This window comes from Scyliorhinus torazame, chromosome 19 (genome assembly GCF_047496885.1).
Source record: "Scyliorhinus torazame isolate Kashiwa2021f chromosome 19, sScyTor2.1, whole genome shotgun sequence".
Taxonomy (NCBI): Eukaryota; Metazoa; Chordata; class Chondrichthyes; order Carcharhiniformes; family Scyliorhinidae; genus Scyliorhinus; species Scyliorhinus torazame.
In genome coordinates this window covers 125,293,396-125,308,573 of record NC_092725.1, presented here as the reverse complement: position 1 = coordinate 125,308,573, position 15,178 = coordinate 125,293,396, and positions in this window count along the sequence as shown.

The window sequence follows — 15,178 nt, the reverse complement described above, 5'->3', positions numbered from 1 at the left end:
CCCCACCAGCATAGGTCTAATCACTCCTTTAAATACAGTTTTCCCCCTTTTTTGATCTCCTCATCTTGCCTAACTTTAAGCTAATCGAGTGTAAATGCAAAGTGCATTCACGCCTCTCTCTCGGAATCCATAGAAACCCTACAGTGCAGATGCAGGCCATTCAGCTCACCGAGTCTGCACCAACCCCGTCGGAGCACCCGGCCTAGACCCACTCCCCCACCCTATCCCTGTGACTGCCCCCACCTAGCCTTTAGCAACTACAAATATTTGGACTGTGGGAGAAAACTGGAGCACCTCATGCAGACAGAGGGCGAATGTGCAAACTTCACACAGGCAGACCATCATCCAATGCTGGAATTTAACCTGGGTCACGTGCTGTGAGGCAGCAGTGCTTACCACTGTGCCACCTCTTTTCATATCTTTTATTTAAATCCAATTTATTCAGATCTAAAAAGAAATAAAGTTTAATGTTCGGTTTCTCCATGTTACTAATGTGCCTTTCATCGTACCAAAGGCACTAGCTCCATTAACACAGCCAAGCTGTCCCTGCCTTAATTAATTTCACCAGCATAAAATAATCCAATTTCTTGGATTTCCCTGCTATTTGCATGTCACCACTGTTTTGTCACCACTGTTTTGCTAACAACATACCAGGAGCTTGTGCTGTAAATAGTAATATTACTGAGCTAGTAATCCAGAGATCCAGGGTTTGGTTGAAATCCCACCAGCTGGTGGAAATTGCATTCAATAAATAAAAAATCTGTATCTGGTCTGACCTACATGTGACTACAGACCTGCAGCAATGCTTCAAACCTCCAAGTGCCCTCCGTTCAAGGTAAATTGGGGTGGGCAAAACATTTTCCGCTCTTGCCGTGACGGCCACAATCGCTGAAAAATAAAAGGGGTGGTTGGGGGGGGGGGGGGGGGGATCCAGATCTCCCAATCTCCCATTACCACTGAGTTCTGCAACCTCTTCTCCACATCATGCTCTATCTGCCAAATCTTGTCCACTCAATCTGTCTGTATCTCACTTGCAGATACACTCTACCTCTTAAACACCAATAGGAAAGTAAATTATCAGCAAATTAGCAACCATACATTCAGTCCATCCAAATCATTGATGTAGATTGTAAATAGTTGAGGCCCCACCACTGATCCTTGTTGTGGTACTTGTTACTGCCGGCCAACCCCAAAAATGTCCATCCCACTCTGCTTCCTGTTCGTTGATCAATCCATTATCAATTAATGTTACCCCACTCCCCATACACCATTTTAAATGGCACTTTATCAAATGCCTTCTGGAAATCCAAGTACGCCACATCTAGAGGTTCCCCTTTATCCACCTTGCTTGTTAAATTCTCAATAAGCTCAAATTAATTAGTTAAACTTTATTCTCCTTTCACAAACCCATCTTGACTTTATCCTGCTGCAACATCCTCAGTAATGGATTCTGGCAGTTTTCCTATGATCGATGCTAGGCTAAATATATGCAATTTTTGCCAGCACATACTAAAGTAATAGCGAGATGTTTGGTTTCTTCTCGCTACTCACTATATAAAAATGAGCTCTTTAATCATTGGCCATAAAGTTGGCGATTTTGCCTCTTTTAAAATAGCAGTCCACAGTTGGAAGCCTGTACAGAAAGTGGGTGAACACCATGTCAATAAACCATTCCAAACATAACTTCTTAACTCATGTAAAAATAGCTATGCATATCTTTTGGAATGTCATAAATTGTGAACAAACTGAGGAGGGGGGGCTCCTCTGACACTATTTTGCTTTTTAATTAAGGCAAATTTTAGTGTACATTAGTTGTTACATTTATATTCAATCTTGAGTCCTCAACTTTTGAATATTAAATATTTTCTGAATTTTGGAATGACTGTAAAAAGCGGATGAAAATCACGTAGCAAAGCCCAGCATGTCAGATTATTAGTCATTAGAATGCATAGTAGTTTTGATAGCCTTGCAGTAGATTCCAGTTTCATGGGTATTTTTCTTGTACCAGCTGTCCCAAGTGTTTTACAGACAAATTATTTCTAAGTCATAATTGCTGTTTATGTGGTGAAATGATAGAAAATTAAATCTGTTTTGGTGATAATCACGAGATAAATTTTGGCCAAGAACATGCGCTGAGTACTCTTTGGAGATCATTTACACTAGTATGTGTTTAAAGTATTAGATTTTTAAAAACTGCTCCTGTAGCAAAGCCAGAGGATCTTGCGTGCCCTGCAAAATTAGCCTAGGTTATGCACTCAACTTCTAGAATCAGGCTTGAACACAATTATTTTGTAAGAAATAGCAGAATATTTGAGGAAATTACGCAGAAAGGCAATGAAAGTAATATTTTCAGTGTTAATGCATGTCTGTAAAGTCCTATGAAGCTGCATCAATTTAACAGATTAACCAACATTACTGATTCCTCATTCTGAATATTTTAGCTTGGGTACTGGGGAGGTTTGGAAAAATATTGTTGTTAAATCTGACTTTTTCAATTTGCTAAACTTTGGTGACATGGTAGCACAGTGGTTAGCACTGTTGCCTCATTACACAAGTCCCAGGTTTGATTCACTCGGTGCGGAGTCTGCACGTTCTCCCTGTGTCTGCGTGCGTAACCTCCCACAAGTCCTGAAATACGTGCTTGTTTGGGAGAATTCAGAATGTCTAATTCACCTGTGTACTCCAACATGCACTGGTGGGACCAGGAAATTTTCACAGTAACTTCATTGCAGTACCAATGTAAGCCTACTTGTGGCAATAAAGATTAGTATTATTATATACTTTGGTTCTGGTAGAATGCTTTAGTTAGATTAAATTCTAGTGTAGAGAGTCAAAATTTGAACACTTGATTTTGAACCTGTGTAGGTATCGGTGGTCTGGCAAGTCCCTGACCCACCATTGTAAAGACAAAGAAAACATGTTAACATGTTTTGTAATGGTTAAATGCCTTACAGTCTCTCCTACGCTCCCAGAACCTCTTTTTCTCACCCCCCCCCCCTATAAAAAAACATCTAATGACGCTGAACTAGGTATATCAGATCTACACTTGCAAGAAACTTGTACATAAATTTATAGTGCAAGCATCATGCAACTTCCTTACTTGCACATTAAATTACTCTTGTTCATTTGCCGCCAAAATCTGATGTTCCCTTACTGGAGCTTGATTCTACATACATTGTAGCAAAATGGGCAGTGGATTTTATAAATTGGGTTATAGCAATTAAAGACCATATTAAATCCACCAAGTCATTACGATTCAGTTACAGTGGGGGAAGCAGGGAAGCTGGTTCAATGATTTTCAGAAAATGTTTTATGGAGAAATGATACATCATCTGGTAGCCAGACAGCGCAACTGTGACTTTTGACATTCCTGATTTTGATTTTGATTTCGATGTGCAATTAGGAGTTTATAATTGGGGATACCTTTGGAAGACAAATGGATTACAATGTGCTTTCCCAAATTATCATTATGGGTGAGAAAGAGACGGCATGAGGCACTGTGGCTGGAGACTGAAACATAGCTGCAGGCATGTGGATATACTGCACTTCACCAGAGAAGGAATTGGCTACCTCCTGAAATGCTGCAGGAAGACTTGCAGCTGCACTCCATTCACAGGGCCTTCTCATTTCAAATGACAGTGACCACAGCAGTCAGTTTCTACAGGTCCAGTTCTTTTCCAACATCCACTGGGGACCTTGGCAACATCGGCTAGGGAGCTGTGAGGGATTGCAAGTGACCTGATGGATGCTGTGGCCTGCAAGGCCTTGGACATCTCCAAACGTGACGTGATCCCCGCAGGGCAAAGAAGGCCAACAGCAGCGGCAACAGTGTGAGACCGGTTCTGCTGAGTGTGTTAAAGAATGATGGGAGGAGGCTCCTCTGGAGCAATAACAGAGCATGGATCACAGGGGTAGAATGGCCCTTTTTTATCTTCCTGTTCTGTAATTTTCCCCAGGATGCAGGGGGCTTTGGGTTGTACAATGTGGGAAAAAAGAAGGCTCTGTTCAAGAACCCTGACATGGTTTCACTTACTCAATGTGCTGACTGCAATTCCGAACAAAGGATCCTGCTTGTAAACTTTGAACATTAGAGGGGCTCTGACAATACACCTGTACTTTGCCACTCTGCTATCCCTGCAGGAATGGTCAAGGCTTACCCCTGAAGTTGCAGCTGATGATGACAACTTGGTGGGTGGGGTGGTGACGGTCCTACAATACACCCTCGATACAATTATAAAGCCAGTGGAGAGGTGCAGTGTATTGCACTCTTTTACCCTGCAGGAAGGACTTCGCTTGGACTTGGCAGACACGGATCCCACCCCAACATGCTTGTTCCCAAGTCCGTTGATTAAATGCATCACCAATGCTCAAAACTTCTCCAACTAAGACCATTTCAATTTTGTTTAAAGATTGGATGTGCTAAAGAATGTATAAATAGATTAACCTTGTATCTGTTTTGTCTGGTGTACTGCGCAGTGTCTCTCAGCGGCCCTTGTGCAGAATCCTATTATAATCAAGTTTAAGTGAGATATCCTGGATAAAGTAAACAAATCTGTAAAACTTGCAGATGCTAACTGGACCAGGCACCTTCAGTCTAGTTTCTCCTTTGCTGGTCCTGTTGTAAATACTGTACTCTCCAAACCAATCACCACTTTGTTTTCCCCAAGACTACATAATCTGTCAAATCACCGAATATTTTTATTGAAGGTTTTCCATTTTCCTTTTAGCCACAGGATGCAACAAATCCCCCAAATCTAAAATCTAGTACAGTACAGAGTGATCATTATTCCACATATACGTATAAATGTTCAGATTATCAATCGTAGTAGTTGCCATTTCCTTTCATATGGATAATGAACAGATACCAGAAAGAGTGGGAGATCACAGGATAAAGCCATAAGCACATGGCACCATGGTACACGCTCTCCTCCCCAGGACAGAGTCAGAGTTACACAATATACTGGATCCCTTATGGGGTAAAATACAACCAATCGGGACCTAACTCAGCATTCCAAGACCCCCAAGCAATGAATGGATACCTCAGAAAAAAGGGGAATGGCAGGATACTGCCATCGGTACAAGACATGACTTGGCTGTTTACACTCTCGTATGTGGGAGCCAGTAAGCCAATGATTCTTACACTCTGTCAAGACTCACAACACAACAGACCTCACTCCTCTCCAGCCAAATCAGAGGCACCATTCAGGCAGTCTGGTATCGCCGAAAAACTTAAACCAAGGCAACCCCACCAACAAGGAGAATAAGAATCATCAAGACACCCATCAGCGGGATATCACCTCCTCCCAACTAAGATAAGGGAAACCCTCTAGAATTAAATATAGCAAATCAGAGTCTGTATCAACACCTCACCTACCCAGATAAAGAAAGAGCGAGGAACATCAGGATTAGCCAATAGACGGCAGACATGATCTAGCAATGTACACTTTCACAGAAAGGATACCAGGAACAGAATAGCATAACGTCATAAGAAACAGGATACTGCCCCCCCCCCCCCCCCTCCCCTCCCGGGCCCGGGAGCCCAAGCCTCAAGAAAGAGGACAGTCTGGGAGTTCTTGTGTAAGACCACTTGGAGGAGGACAATTTACTCCTTTCAGCCTAATCTCCAACTGAAAAAAGACTTAACAACTCTGAATCAAAGCACTCAGACTCACACTCAAGCTCCGCAGCCAACAGGATACTACATCCCCAGGGGAACCGGATCTCAAGAATGAGAGTACTGCAGAAGCCCCCAAAAGTGGACATCTCAGGACAGGGGAACCTACTTCCCCGCCCAACGTACCCTCCAACTGATCTGGATAAACACAGTTACTACTGCCCTAACCTACTCAATCAAGCAAAACTAGAACCACCGACACACTAGAATAGGGTCCGACAGGACAAGGATACTCACAATACTCATATGTGGAACAAAGCAAACAACTCTTATCTCTAGGCACCCGAGAGGTGCCACTTAGGCCCTGCCATCATTGAGATTCCACCCATTTCTCCTCATCAAAGAAACCCTAATAGGATGATATGCCCACCATACATTCCATGAGCCAAGTCATCAAGCAACCACTGTCACTATCTAAATATCCGAAGATTAACTGACTACACCTGACCTTGCACTAGTACATATTTCCCCGTCCTCCAACAACATCAGAAGTGCCAATGACAGCAAAAAAAAAGGAACCCTGTCTTTTCCAGGATCCATGGTCTGTCTGTAACTTAATAGGGGACAGGTGGGGGTTCCTTAATCCCAAAGTAACAGAAGCACAAAAGGAAAATATGACACTAGTATTTCAAATGGAGGTTTTCCTCACCCACAATGAGGACTTATAAGGCCATACCAACCACGTCTGTACCAAACGACCAACTCATCTGTGGCTGGAGAAGTAATAATAGGAAACAAAGAAATGGCAGACAAACTGAATAGTTACTTTGCATCAGTCTTCACGCTGGAACACACCAGTGGGATGCCAGAGTTCCAGGGGGCAGAGGTGAGTGCAGTGACCATTACTAAGAAGAGGGTTCTGGGGAAACTGAAAGGTCTGATGGTGGATAAATCACCTAGACCGGATGGACTACATCCCAGGGCTCTAAAAGAGATAGCTGAGGAGATTGTGGAAGCATTGGTGGTGATCTTACAGGAATCACTGGAGGCAGGAAGGGTCCCAGAGGACTGGAAAGTGGCTAATTTAACACCGCTGTTTAAGAAGGGAGGAAGGCAGAAGACAGGAAATTATAGGCCGGTTAGCCTGACTTTGGTCATTGGTAAGATTTTAGAGTCCATTATTAAATATGAGATCGCGGAGTACTTGGAAATCAGCACAGCTTTGTCAAGGGGAGGTCATGTCTGACAAATCTGTTAGAATTCTTTGAGGAAGTTAGACAAAGGAGAACCAGTGGACGTGATTTATTTAGATTTCCAGAAGGCCTTTGACAAGGTGCCGTATAGGAGATTTTTAAGAGCCCATGGTGTACAAGGTGCCGCATAGGAGACTTTTAAGAGCCCATGGTGTTAGGGGTAAGATCTTGGCATGGATAGAGGATTGGCTGACTGGCAGAAGGCAGAGAGTTGGGATGAAGCGGTCTTTTTCTGAATGGCAGCCGGTGACTAGTAGTGAGCCTCAGGGGTCGGTGCTGGGACCACAACTTTTCACAATATACATTAATGATCTGGAAGAAGGAACTGAAGGCACTGTTGCTAAGTTTGCAGATGATACAAAAATCTGTAGAGGGGCAGGTAGTATTGAGGAAGCAGGCGGGCTGCAGAAGGACTTAGACAGACTAAGAGAGTGGGCAAAGAAGTGGCAGATGAAATACAATATGGAAAAGTGTGAGATTATGCAATTTGGAAGGAGAAATGGAGGCATAGATTTAAAAAATTTTTTTTAGACTATCCAATCTTTTATTCCAATTAAGGGGCAATTTATCGAGGCCAATCCACCTACCCTGCACATCTTTGGGTTGTGGGGGTGAAACCCACGCAAACACGGGAGAATGTGCAAACTCCACACGGACAGTGACCCCGAGCCGGGAATGAACCTGGGACCTTGGCGCCGTGAGGCAGCAGGGCGAACCCAGTGTGCGACCGTAGATTATTTTCTAAATGGGAAGATGCTTAGGAAATCAGAAGCACAAAGGGACTTGGAGTCCTTGTTCACGATTCTCTTAAGGTTAACGTGCAGGTTCAGTCGGCAGTTAAGAAGGCAAATGCAATGTTAGCATTCATGTCGAGAGGTCTAGAATACAAGACCCGGGATGTACTTCTGAGGCTATATAAAGCTCTGGTCAGACTCCATTTGGAGTATTGTGAACAGTTTTGGGCCCCGGATCTAAGGAAGGATGTTCTGCCCTTGGAAAGCGTCCAGAGGAGGTTCACAAGAATTATCTCTGGAATGAAGAGCTTGTCGTATGAGGAACGGTTGAGGACTCTGGGTCTGTACTCGTTGGAGTTTAGAAGGATGAGGTGGGATCGTATTGAAACTTACAGAATACTGCGAGGCCTGGGTAGAGTGGACATGGAGAGGCTGTTTCCACTTGTAGGAATAACTAGAAGCAGAGGACACAATCTCAGACTAAAGGGACGATCCTTTAAAACAGAGATGAGGAGGAATTTCTTCAGCCAGAGGGTGGTGAATCTGTGGTATGCTTTGCCGCAGAAGGCTGGAGGCCAAATCACTTGAGTATCTTTAAGACAGAGATACGTAGGTTTTTGATCAATAAGGGGATCAAGGGTTATGGGGAGAAGGCAGGAGAATGGAGATGAGAAAAATATCAGCTATGATTGAATGGCGGAGCACTCGAAGGGGCCGAGTGGCCTAATTCTGCTCCTATGTCTTATGGTCTTATGGTCATCCAGCTGGGGCATTCTATAAAGAAAGTGAAGGCTACTAAACAATACGTTCCCCCAGTGTAAAAGCAAGTATTACAGAACAGATAAATACCACACAACCATCATGTCAAACAGCCAACACAGCATAATATTTGCAGGATAACAGGCAAGAAATTCCGCTGTGCTCATATATCATACACCTTTATCAGGATAAAAATCAATAACATGAAATCAGGATTATAATCACAAGGGAACAAAGTTCAAGATTAATGATGATCTGCAGGATAATGTAACCATTCGATTAAAAAGGCCATGACAGGATCATTGAGCAACATCCAGAATCCATCCAAGAGTTTCAACGAAGCCCTTGCACCTCCACCAAGTTGTTGTCCCGAAGCCCCAGTAAAAAGAAACCTAGACCCCGGCGGGTGGCAAAGACCCATCACGTCCGGCTGCCTCCAGCCCTTCTCAATGAACACCACAGACAAGACAATGTAAGTGGTCAGTCTTTGAACGGCCCTGGGCCTCGAAGATCGAATACAAAGGTTCAAAATGCTCAGCCAATAAATGGAGATTGTGAAAGCATAACAGCCAGTTCTTAAATTTGGCCGAGAATTTATCCCCAGCTCCTCTCAGGAGACCAAGTGTATGGATACTCCATCGCCGGCCTCATCTCCCCGAATCAACCGGGTGTTTGACATATCACGCAGCAGGATTTCCAAGAACTGAAGGTGAGCCGCTGCCGAGGAGACTGACCTCTCGACTGACAGGATTCGCTTCTCCCCTTTGTCCATTCTCTTTAGGATCTCTCGCAGTTTATCAATGTGAGCGCCAATAACCTGTGCCGGGGAGCTGAGACCGTCGTCCACAACTTCACTCACAATGACAGCCCGTCATCTCGATGCCAACGGCATCACCGAAGCATAGACCTGCTCACCAGCGAAACCACCATTGAGAACTGGGCCCCACCCCAGCTATCTCCAACAGGTTTAATCAAACAATTATTTTCTTGTCATAACTCGGTCCCCATCGCCAAATTTTAACCAGAATCTTCCAGGAACATAGCACAGATTATACACATCAGGGTCAAATAACTATGGGTTATGCATCAGGATTTTAAAAAAGTATTAAGATGAGTAGCGCCAGAGCTCCCAAAAACACAGCCACTCCCATGTTTACATCAAGTAACTGCCCCCCTACCCCCACCCCAAGCAATTTTCTTTTAATTGCAAACCTTCCCTTTTCCTCAATGTGGAAATGGAGCCATCAAAAGTGGTGGTAATCTGATTGTGGAAATTGGGTGCTCCACACCAGATACAAAAATTGCAACCTTTGACGTCAATCTTTCCAATCCCTTGTTGTACATCTTGCAGCATAGCTCTGATGTGAAACGCAATTTAAATAAATACATTTGGATTTCCAATTAAATTAGGTATACTGATTGTGCATTTATTGACATTGCATGGCAGGTTTCAAGCAGTAGAGCCAATCTAATTTGGTGCTATGTTTGTGGCAAACCAGTTAGTGGAGCAGGAATTGCTGAAACAAGGCACACAAAGAATTGTAACTACTTTTTGGGACCTCTTAAGATGCACAAACCAGGTGGTGGTGCATTACAGTTCACTGATATAGCAACATGCACTTTTTACATGTGTGTTGCAGTCTGGAGTGACGGTAAAAGTGCCAGAGTTCTTTCCATCACATGGCTGACCAAGAATCTCTCTTACTGCCTGCCACTGGCATATGTTGTAAGGATTTGAAGGTGGATACTCAACCTGCTTGACCATGTTAGGCACACACCTTCCTTGGCCATTAGGTCCTGGGGTGAGATTCAAACCAAGAACGTCTTGCTCAGAGGCAGCGATGCTGCCCATTGTGCCACATGACCCCCCCCTCAAATCACGGCAGAATGTAATAGGGCAAGGGCTCCACTGGTGCAGTTAAGCAACCACACTTGTATGAGGGAAAAGACCAATAAAATCGGAAAATATTGTAAATCTTCAGCAAATAAGGCAGAACCTAAGGAGAGAGAAATAGTTAATATTTCAAATTGGTGGTCTAATGTTTTAAGCAAATATGAGAGGGGACAGAAAGAATAATCTGTGATAAGAACAGTGCTGTGGTTAGCACTGCTTCAAGCGCCAGGGTTCGATTCCATAAGACCATAAGACATAGGAGCGGAAGTAAGGCCATTCGGCCCATCGAGTCCACTCCACCATTCAATCATGGCTGATTTCAACTCCATTTACCTGCTCTCTCTCCATAGCCCTTAATTCCTCGAGAAATCAAGAATTTATCAACTTCTGTCTTAAAGACACTCAACGTCCCGGCCTCCACCGCCCTCTGTGGCAATGAATTCCACAGACCCACCACTCTCTGGCTGAAGAAATTTCTCCTCATCTCTGTTCTAAAGTGACTCCCTTTTATTCTAAGGCTGTGCCCCTGGGTCCTAGTCTCCCCTGCTAATGGAAACAACTTCCCTACGTCCACCCTATCTAAGCCATTCATTATCTTGTAAGTTTCTATTAGATCTCCCCTCAACCTCCTAAACTCCAATGAATATAATCCCAGGATCCTCAGACGTTCATCGTATGTTAGGCCTACCATTCCTGGGATCATCCGTGTGAATCTCCGCTGGACCCGCTCCAGTGCCAGTATGTCCTTCCTGAGGTGTGGGGCCCAAAATTGCTCACAGTATTCTAAATGGGGCCTAACTAATGCTTTATAAAACTTCAGAAGTACATCCTTGCTTTTATATTCCAAGCCTCTTGAGATAAATGACAACATTGCATTTGCTTTCTTAATTACGGACTCAACCTGCAAGTTTACCTTTAGAGAATCATGGACTAGGACTCCCAAGTCCCTTTGCACTTAAGCATTATGAATTTTGTCACCGTTTAGAAAATAGTCCACGCCTCTATTCATTTTTCCAAAGTGCAAGACCTCGCACTTGAATTTCATCAGCCATTTCTTGGACCATTCTCCTAAACTGTCTAAATCTTTCTGCAGCCTCCCCACCTCCTCCATACTACCTGCCCCTCCACCTATCTTTGTATCATCGGCAAACTTAGCCAGAATGCCCCCAGTCTCGTCATACTTGTCACCGGTTGCCATTCCAAAAAAGAACCTTTTATCCCAACTCTCTGCCTTCTGCCTGACAGCCAATCGTCAATCCATGTTAGTACCTTGCCTTGAATGCCATGGGCCCTTATTTTACTCAGCAGTCTCCCGTGAGGCACCTTATCAAAGGCCTTTTGGAAGTCAAGATAGATAACATCTATTGGCTCTCCTTGGTCTAACCTATTTGTTATCTCTTACTAAATCCATGCTGACTTATCCTAATCCGACCCTGCACTTCCAAGAATTTTGAAATCTCATCCTTAACAATGGATTCTAGAATCTTGCCAACAACCGAGGTTAGGCTAATTGGCCTATAATTTTCCATCATTTTCCTTGTTCCCTTCTTGAACAGGGGGGTTACAACAGCGATTTTCCAATCCTCTGGGATTTTCCCTGACTCCAGTGACTCTTGAAAGATCATAACTAACGCTTCCACTATTTCTTCAGCTATCTCCTTTAGAACTATAGGATGTAGCCCACCTGGGCCCGGAGATTTATCAATTTTTAGACCTCTTAGTTTCTCTAGCACTTTCTCCTTTGTGATGGCTACCATATTCAACTCTGCCCCCTGACTCTCCTGAATTGTTGGGATATTACTCATGTCTTCTACTGTGAAGACTGACGCAAAGTACTTATTTAGTTCCTCAGCTATTTCCTTGTCTCCCATCACTAGATTACCAGCGTCATTTTGGAGCGGCCCAATGTCTACTTTTGCCTCCCGTTTGTTTTTATTGTATTTAAAGAAACTTTTACTATCATTCCTAATGTTACTGGCTAGCCTACCTTCATAATTGATCCTCTCTTTCCTTATTTCTCTCTTTGTTATCCTCTGTTTGTTTTTGTAGCCTTCCCAATCTTCCGACTTCCCACTACTCTTTGCCACATTATAGGCTTTCTCTTTTGCTTTGATGCATTCCCTAACTCCCTTTGTCAGCCATGGCTGCCTAATCCCCCCTCTGATAACCTTTCTTTTCTTTGGGATGAACCTCTGTACTGTGTCCTCAATTACTCCCAGAAACTCTTGCCATTGCTGTTTTACTGTCTTTCCCACTAGGCTCTGCTCCCAGTCGATTTTCGTCAGTTCCTCCCTCATGCCCCTGTACATAAGAACTAGAACATAAGAACTAGGAGCAGGAGTAGGCCATCTGGCCCCTCGAGCCTGCTCCACCATTCAATGAGATCATGGCTGATCTTTTGTGGACTCAGCTCCACTTTCCGGCCCGAACACCATAACCCTTAATCCTTTTATTCTTCAAAAAACTATCTATCTTTATCTTAAAAACATTTAATGAAGGAGCCTCTACTGCTTCATTGGGCAAGGAATTCCATAGATTCACAACCCTTTGGGTGAAGAAGTTCCTCCTAAACTCAGTCCTAAATCTACTTCCCCTTATTTTGAGGCTATGCCCCCTAGTTCTGCTTTCACCCGCCAGTGGAAACAACCTGCCCGCATCGATCCTATCAATTCCCTTCATAATCTTATATGTTTCTATAAGATCCCCCCTCATCCTTCTAAATTCCAACGAGTACAGTCCCAGTCTACTCAACCTCTCCTCGTAATCCAACCCCTTCAGCTCTGGGATTAACCTAGTGAATCTCCTCTGCACACCCTCCAGTGCCAGTACGTCCTTTCTCAAGTAAGGAGACCAAAACTGAACACAATACTCCAGGTGTGGCCTCACTAACACCTTATACAATTGCAGCAGAACCTCCCTAGTCTTAAACTCCATCCCTCTAGCAATGAAGGACAAAATTCCATTTGCCTTCTTAATCACCTGTTGCACCTGAAAACCAACTTTTTGCGACTCATGCACCAGCACACCCAGGTCTCTCTGCAGAGCAGCATGTTTTAATATTTTATCATTTAAATAATAATCCCTTTTGCTGTTATTCCTACCAAAATGGATAACCTCACATTTGTCAACATTGTATTCCATCTGCCAGACCCTAGCCCATTCACTTAGCCTATCCAAATCCCTCTGCAGACTTCCAGTATCCTCTGCACTTTTTGCTTTACCACTCATCTTAGTGCCGTCTGCAAACTTGGACACATTACCCTTGGTCCCCAACTCCAAATCATCTATGTAAATTGTGAACAGTTGTGGGCCCAACACTGATCCCTGAGGGACACCACTAGCTACTGATTGCCAACCAGAGAAACACCCATTAATCCCCACTCTTTGCTTTCTATTAATTAACCAATCCTCTATCCATGCTACTACTTTCCCCTTAATGCCATGCATCTTTATCTTATGAAACAACCTTTTGTGTGGCACCTTGTCAAAGGCTTTCTGGAAATCCAGATATACCACATCCTTTGGCTCCCCGTTATCTACCGCACTGTTAATGTCCTCAAAAAATTCCACTAAATTAGTTAGGCACGACCTGCCCTTTATGAACCCATGCTGCGCCTGTCCAATGGGAGAATTTCCATCCAGATGCCTCGCTATTTCTTCCTTGATGATAGATTCCAGCATCTTCCCTACTACCGAAGTTAAGCTCACTGGCCTATAATTACCCGCTTTCTGCCTACCTCCTTTTTTAAACAGTGGTGTCACGTTTGCTAATTTCCAATCCGCCGGGACCACCCCAGAGTCTAGTGAATTTTGATAAATTATCACAAGTGCATTTGCAATTTCCCTAGCCATCTCTTTTAGCACTCTGGGATGCATTCCATCAGGGCCAGGAGACTTGTCTACCTTTAGCCCCATTAGCTTGCCCATCACTACCTCCTTGGTGATAACAATCCTCTCAAGGTCCTCACCTGTCATAGCCTCATTTCCATCAGTCACTGGCATGTTATTTGTGTCTTCCACTGTGAAGACCGACCCAAAAAACCTGCTCAGTTCCTCAGCCATTTCCTCATCTCCCATTACTAAATCTCCCTTCTCATCCTCTAAAGGACCAATATTTACCTTAGCCACTCTTTTTTGTTTTATGTATTTGTAGAAACTTTTACTATCTGTTTTTATATTCTGAGCAAGTTTACTCTCATAATCTATCTTACTCTTCTTTATAGCTTTTTTAGTAGCTTTCTGTTGCCCCCTAAAGATTTCCCAGTCCTCTAGTCTCCCACTGTTCTTTGCTACTTTGTATGTTTTTTCCTTCAATTTGATACTCTCCCTTATTTCCTTAGATATCCACGGTCGATTTTCCCTCTTTTTACCGTCCTTCCTTTTTGTTGGTATAAACCTTTGCTGAGCACTGTGAAAAATCACTTGGAAGGTTCTCCACTGTTTCACTATAAAGTCTTTGCTCCCAGTCTACCTTAGCTAGTTCTTCTCTCATCCTATTTTAATCTCCTTTGTTTAAGCACAAAACTCTAGTGCTTGATTTTACCTTCTCACCCTCCATCCGTATTTTAAATTCCACCATATTGTGATCGCTCCTTCCGAGAGGATCCCTAACTATGAGATCCTGAATCAATCCTGTCTCATTACACAGGACCAGATCTAGAACCGCTTGTTCCCTCGTAGGTTCCATTACATGCTGTTCTAGGAAACTATCGCGGATACATTCTATAAACTCCTCCTCAAGGCTGCCTTGACCGACCTGGTTAAACCAATCGACATGTAGATTAAAATCCCCCATGATAACTGCTGTACCATTTCTACATGCATCTGTTATTTCTTTGTTTATTGCCTCCCCCACCATAATGTTACTACTTGGTGGCCTATAGATTACTCCTATCAGTGACTTTTTCGCCTTACTATTCCTGAT